Below are 7566 nucleotides of genomic sequence, written 5' to 3' on the forward strand. Positions count from 1 at the left end.
ACATACCAGTTTATTAGAAATACCCAACCTTTACCAGTAGGTGGCGTGAGCATGCTATTCACCAATCTAGTTTGCTAGAAGTACCTGATTTTCACCAGCAGATGGCGGCAACATACTATTCATGTATAGCTACTTGTGTCAGATTCTCCTCCACTGTGTATATGTGTGTGAGATGTTTCCCTGTGTTGATGTTATAATAGGAATTATTAAGAAAAACTATACTCAAAAACGAAAAAAAAAAACCACACTTACCTTTAATCCCGCAGGGCAGTCTGATCACTCCAAGGGTGTCCAGCATCGGGTCCCGCGTCATTATGACATCCGTCCTGGAGCTAGCGCTCTGGGCGCCTCCATCTTCGTCTTTTCTTCTGGGTTCTTCACCCTACGTCACATGACCCAGGTGCAAGATGGGGTGACGTAGGATGAAAATAAAATTGGCAGATTGGCAAATTTTTCTCTTTCAGCAAAAAGGCTCCTTCTGTGCATGCCCGAGATGCTCCGTGATGCGTAAAAGGAGCGCCCAAGAGCCTCTGAGCGCCCAAAAGCGCCAAAGAGGCTTTACGCTCCCATTCATTCTCGACTGCTTAGGCGGACGAGAATTAGGGGGCGGTCCTGCACCTTTTTATATTTTTAAAAAAGGGTGTTGCACCTAAAAAAAAGTTTTACCCTACATAAAGAGGTTCTATACATTTTTATGTAAAATTAAAATTCTCAGTATAGGTACGCTTTAATACAGAGAATATATATATATATATATATATATATATATATATATATATAATAACACTGGTTATAGGGAGTGCTACAGCTGCTCCCATGGTGCTGAATATCCCTTCAGCTCCATTATAAAATCCACATTTGCTTATTATTGGCCTTTTTTGTCTGTTGCCATGAGAACCAACACAAAAACATGGAAATGTCACACAGCCCGCAGGCCCAATTCAACACACTTTTCATGGTAGCGTGTCACCTTTAATAAATTAATGTAATGTAAATAAATAAATAAATGTATGAATATTGTTAAAAAATATTTTAAGTAACCCTTATATAAGGAATATACAGGAGGTGTCATGGCTGAGCTCTGCTTAAAATGGCGGCTGCCTGGTTCATAGGCCAGGCTCCTTGGTGTCTGCAGGTTGTGTGTGTCTGACCCTAGGGTGAGAATGTAAATCAAGAATGTCAGGGAAATGTCTTCAGTGCCTTTAAATACTGAACCTGGGGCCCAGCATGGAAATTAGACCATAAGAATTTTCATTTATGTCATTTCATAATGTGTGTAAAGAGACCCTGTCATGACTTCTGCCAAAGGTGTAAAATAACATGTGAATGCAAAGTCCTGGTGAACTGCAAGCTCTCCATACAAAAGCATGGATTAGGATGGGGGTAAAGGAATGAGAGGGGCCTGGGGGCAACATGGGGTAAGGTGCAGTTGCACATTACCACACAATTTAATGCACATTGGCCCCCTGTTGCATATAAACAGCAAGGGCTGAAGTGTAAAATGTCCTTACCATAGTCATATGTATATTATACAGTCTATCCTATCCTCAGACAATTTTGGGGGAAAGCCAAATAACCTAACTGCATCTTTTTGGAATGTGGGAGGAAACCGGAGTACCCAGAGGAAACCCACATAAACACAGGGGGAAACTGCAAACTCCATGCAGATAGTGTCCTGGCTGAGATTCGAACCTGGGACCTAGTGCTGCAAAGGACAAATAACGATGCTGACCTCTTTAAGGCTTGCGGTGGAAAACATGCGGTTAGACGCTCCCAGGTGCAAAACAAGCTGCTGTCCAGAAATGACAAACTGCACCACAGATAAATGCGTTTGCAAGGGGTCACAGTGCAGTTCTTCCTCCAGAGAGGGAAAAGCTACCATGTGGTCAAATTGTCATTTTCAGGAACTGCAGCGCAATCCACCAGAACCCCGTGCACAAACTGCATCCCAACCTATCCCCTAAGTTGCATTGGAGCTGTTGGGACTGCGGCTGAACCTGCAAGTCTGAAAGCAAGTCCTAACTCTCCCCAAAAGCTTTAATACATTTTTTTAAACATCTAAGCACCCAATACATATGTAGGACCAGGAACAGGCATAGGGCTCCTGGGATTTTTATTGTGTTTTGTTTTCACATATGTGCTATAGTCCAGCATGAAATGTTGTATCAGTGTAGGAGCTTCCTGTAATAAAGACCACCCAGCGCTACTCCCTCTCTTTGTGCAGGGTGACTGGTCTTGTATCCGCCCCCTTTTGTAGTTTTTCTGCAGGTTATCTGTAGTGGGTGGGTCTGCTTGGCCCCTCCCACAGCTCTTATCTTTGGCTGTACAGCCCAATGATGGTGTCCCCTGAGTTTGATGAGCGTTTTCATGGCTGGAGTTCAGCCTTAAATAACTTTCACTGCAACCATTTCACTGCTTTTTAATGAATCAGCGTTTGACAGTAAGCAGTACTGAGCTTCTCACATTAATTTGTCTTTTATATTTTACAGCAAGCAGTACAGCCCGGGTCTAGGCCGTTATGTGCAATCAGACCGCAGCCTCAGTCCATGGACTGGCCGTCCGCCTTGTGTTTTGATGTCCAAGTTTCCGCTGTGTTAAAATTTGCTAACAAGTGCAAGCCTTCTGCGAGAGCCACTTCACATGGAAAGTATTCCACACACGTCAGGACTGTGGGGAGTGTAAACACATACGTATCCATCCCAGGGCCAAGAATAAATTTGTCATGGCTTGAACCCCTTCTCAGCACGTGGGACACGACCTCCTCCAATATTAACCGCCTGGCTGCTGGCCTTGATTTATGGCCGCCGGCCTGACGGTGCAGCGGTGTTGTGGAAGACGCGCATGCTGACAGATGACTTTTCACCTGACACCTCTGACTGCAGACTGGCAAAGGTCAAAAACATTGTCAACGTTCAAAAACTTTTTTGACCTAGTTTGAAAAGGTCAAAAACATTGATAAGGCTCCGAAACTTTATTGCCATGGCGTGGAAATGCAATGTATTGACTGAAGAAGGGACGGAGAAACAAAATGGGGCCCCAGGGGAAATATAAAGTATGGACCCCAAATGTAAAGCATTCCAGCTCACTGCAATTCTATTAAATGGGGTACTGGAGAAAGTGGGGGGCCCTACACTAAAACTGGCCCAGAATGGAACATAATTCAAGCAAGCTCCCTGCTTCAAATCTAAACTGCAAACAAATCACTATTTTTATAGTCAATGGATTTGTAATTCTGACCATCCAGTTTTGAAACTTAGTTTAGTCTGGTGACCTGAATTGTTTCTCAGCTCGGTCACCTTCCTCCCCCTTCCCTTTGTGATTGGATAGCGAGGGAGCAGCAACAGACTGATCAGGTTATCTCACAGCTCTTTTCTCATGCCAGCACATGTTAATGCAGGATACCTGATTGGCCAGAAGTCACTGTCTCCCCCAGTCTTGGAGTTATGATAGAGGGGACTTCAGGAGGCTGAAATCAAGTCAAATTCGGGTATTTATAATGGCTACATTTAAAGTAACTTTATTGTTATTTTACTTGTACTTTTTATTTCTAAATCAGCTTTTAATGTTACTTTTAGAAATAAAATCAGCTGTGCCCCTATGTATTTACTTATTTTATTTTGTAGGCAGAAGTTTGAAAAGAAGTCACTCCTGACCTATGTAGCTGCTTTATTCATTCTTGATTCTCAAATATCAAAAGAAATACATAAAGTCAGTTTCAGTTAGTTTCTAACAGCTTAGAAACACCTGCTGTGTGCTTACATCAGAGGGCTGGCAGGCTGCCAAGGTCTGATCCTATAGGAAAACATAATTGCCTCTGTAGTGTATTAAACTCAGAGGCACACTTGCCTTGTGAATCTCGTGTCGCTCCCTGCGACTGGCAACTTGCCAGCTGCTCGGTTATTCACACTGCGGCACTGGTTCTTAAGGAACCAGCATCTTCACATCACAGCTGGCGGCAGTGAGTGGTACTGCTGCCCCCATTCATTCTCTATGGGTCTTTTAAAGCGTGGTGTCACCCCAGAGGTAGTGGTTCCCAGGCATGAGGAAGTCACAACTGCACCTCACAACTGTCAGGCTGTACATAACCTTAATCTGTGCACAGTGAATATTGATACAGAGATTAATGAGGGCTCATATAAAAAATAACTAATCGCCTTTACCTCACCTTTTTAATTACAATCACGTCCCTTTACATATTAATAGACAGCCCATGTCACATTCCAGAAGGCTGCAGGCGGTGTCCAATGCCACCTTCTGCATGTATAGGTTTGGGCATCATTGGAGGGCATTTCACAAAAAAAAAAGACCCAACATCCAATCTTGCCCATGTACAGAGAAGATGGGGCACGGAGTCATTCTCTTACGTAAAAGTTACATTTCCTGTGCTTGCAGGCTCATGCTTGTGCAGAGTAACAATGGCGGTTCAGAAAATCCTCTGCCAGCAAACACTTGAAACTGCATTTTACACCAACATGCAATTTCAGGTATTTTTGTGCACTTTTTTTTTTTTTGCATGGCAGCAGACTGTTTATTCTCCCGTGCCAATGTACTGTGAAATTCCAAAGCATGACCGTGGTCCTTCAAAGCGGGCATTTCAGGGGCAGAAAAAAAAAGTGAAAAAAAGAGCAAAAACCATCCAGTTTACGGTACTTGATCTGGGCACAGGTCCAGTGCCATGGTAAGCATCCTTGCCAGCTTTCCACGTTATATTATTTTATTGATTCTGAATATTTGACATTACTGTACAATACTCAGTTTTCAAGATGCTTCAATTCCACTCTGCTGATGGGAGGGTTAATCCAACAAGAGCCTGGCTGTCCACAGGTGTTAGCTGTGGCATCTTAAGTTGGCATGTCCGGCCTTGGCAAGTGGGTGTAGGAAAGTCTCGAGGCTGGTGTTATGCCAGGGAAAGATCCAGAGAGACCCATAGCTTCTGCCAAGGGGCTGGGGGAGAGCCACTCAGGGGTATACATAGTAACATGGGGGCTATTTTAAGAGCCTTGTGCGACATACCACCTCAGAGAAATCCCCTACCCTGAGCTGGCGCTGCAATATTTATAGTGGGCTGTAGTCCTGTGACAGCACCTTACATGTCACAGCTCGGCGAGGTAGTCACATAATATGACACAGCCATCATCAAAGGACGCAGATTAAGCTGTGGGACTCTGCAGGCTGCCTAATCACCGGCCATGATGTCCCAGTATCCTGACATGGCCCGGTGGGGCTGTAAAGTGCACCTGTCATGCTGGTTGGTACCAATACTCAATCAGTACCATGAATTATGATTAATAAAGAAAAAATATAAAACCTTACTCAATGTATAAATTCCCTTTTTCTGCAGGCAACATAGATGCCCGTGTAAATATGGCACAAATCTGAATTAAATTTATCAACAGATAGTGTAAGAACTTATCTGATTGGCTGTATAACTAGGTCAATCTTTAGTGAATGGGCCCAAAAACGACACCCACTGGGTGACATTGCAAGAAGAAAAGCAGCAATGTGCTCAAATGGCTTCCATTGTACCCAGATAGCTCCCTCTCCTGTATGTGCACATGTGACTGCAGCAGTCCCTGATTGGCTCCAAATGATGCCCCTTCACTCCCAGTGCTTCTTTGCAAAGGAATCCAAGAGGCTCATATCAGAGGAGATTTAAGTATGTGTTAAAGTTGAGTTTATTAAGTTTGTTAAGTTAAATGTAAAATTAATTTACTTTTGTGTCAAAATTTATTACTATAAATGTTTTAGGTGTATATCAAGCTATATAATTTTTATATTTTTGCTATCAGGTTTTTACTGCTATCCAGAGCTCCAATATAGAGATTCATCCTGATATCCTGTCCTGCAGACAACGAGACAGGAAGTGAGACAAAATCATCAGGGTCAAAAAGTAAAAATATGATAGGTGGTTTTGCCTCCCAAAAACACAATTTTTAAATACAATGAATGTTCATGTAGATTAGCCCTTGCTGCAGCCATTGCCGAATGGTCAATGGAGAAAAGACCGGCATCATCTAAACCTGGGCACAGTCATTTTACCGGAGCCAATTTTTATATTTTTCAAATATAATTATCCTTTAAGCACAGCTTCCTTCCTGTGATCCTGTAATGATAAAACTTTTTTAATATTAATATTGCCATATTTCTTATAACAAGCCAGGAATTTATTCTTGCACACTTGTTACTGACAGGTCCTCTTTAGTCTGAGCAGTCACTTGACCCATACCCATTAATAATTAGCCCTCCTGATCGGAGCGTCACCTGTTGCGGATTTGGAATTACAGGAATATTCTTGTCTCCGCATTACCAGGCAACGGCAAAAACTGCAGGAAGGTAGAGGAGAGGTGTGATATGTCTCACAGGACCCGGCGTATGGAAAATCTCATTCAGTCACCCCGCAGTCTCGCACAGCCCTCCACCTGCCAATGGGAGGACATTACAGCAGCGATTTTTCCAGGGGGGAAAACATCTCGTCTTATTTTAGACCTGCAGAAATACTTTCCCTCCGCAGACAGGTGCAGTAACGCATTTAGAAACCGCTGCTAGAAATAGAAAGCGCTTAACAATAATGGTGCGCTGAGCGGTAGAATGAAGTGGGATCTCGTGTGGATGGGGTCATCTGTGATCTGGTGCATGCCCAGAATTCTGTCAGCACACAAGTGTCACCGGCATATGATAGGGAAAGACCTGAGTGCAAGAAAACAGGCCAGTCATCGCACAGGAGCTGAAAATGTGACATGTCTACAACAACCAGCAGTAGACATGAGCTCATTGATCAACCATTGTGTCTTATTTACAACCCCCTCCCCTCCATAAAAGAAAAACAAGACAACAACAAAAGACGTGCCTTAAATGTATATTTGGGATTTGTATTTGGACCATTCAGGCCCCAGATTTCCACAGGGTAACCAGGTTGATGACCTAACTTTTCTTTACCATGGTTAAGATAAAGAGTCTGGTCAGCATCCCGCCCCCAAACTGTGATTGGATGAGTAGCAGCACATTGATGAGGTCATAGGGGTTCCCTGTCAGTAAATGTGCACTGTTACCTGATTTCATTTCCTGAGTGTTGCAAAGTCAAAATCAGAACAAATACAAGTTGAACCTAAACCAGCCTGGTCCCCGACCTGACCCTATCTTGTGACTGGGCAATAAAAGAGTAGCATAGTGATAAGGTCATCTGTGTTATAGGTTCCTTATCAGCACATGAAACATACCCGATTGGCTCCCAGTGCTGTTCCTCTCTTCCATTCCATTCCATTTCTTCCATTCCAAGCAAAGTTGAATCCAGAAATGATGCAAGTTGCTGCCCCCAACCTGTGATTGGACAATGAAAGAACAGCGACACACTGCTGAGGTGATGTCCATTTTAGAGATTCCAGTTTTGCAAAGGTAAATGCAGGACTTATGCTCGTATTTTTACCAGCTTGTCACTATCCTGCCGCAACCTGTGATTGGACAATTAAAACGTTGCAGCCCACTGATGAGGTCATCTGTGTCATGGGTTCCTTGTCAGCACATGTGCACTGATGCATACCTGATTGGCTCCCAGTATTACCATTCCCC

Source organism: Pyxicephalus adspersus, chromosome 9, assembly GCF_032062135.1.
Source record: "Pyxicephalus adspersus chromosome 9, UCB_Pads_2.0, whole genome shotgun sequence".
Lineage (NCBI taxonomy): Eukaryota > Metazoa > Chordata > Amphibia > Anura > Pyxicephalidae > Pyxicephalus > Pyxicephalus adspersus.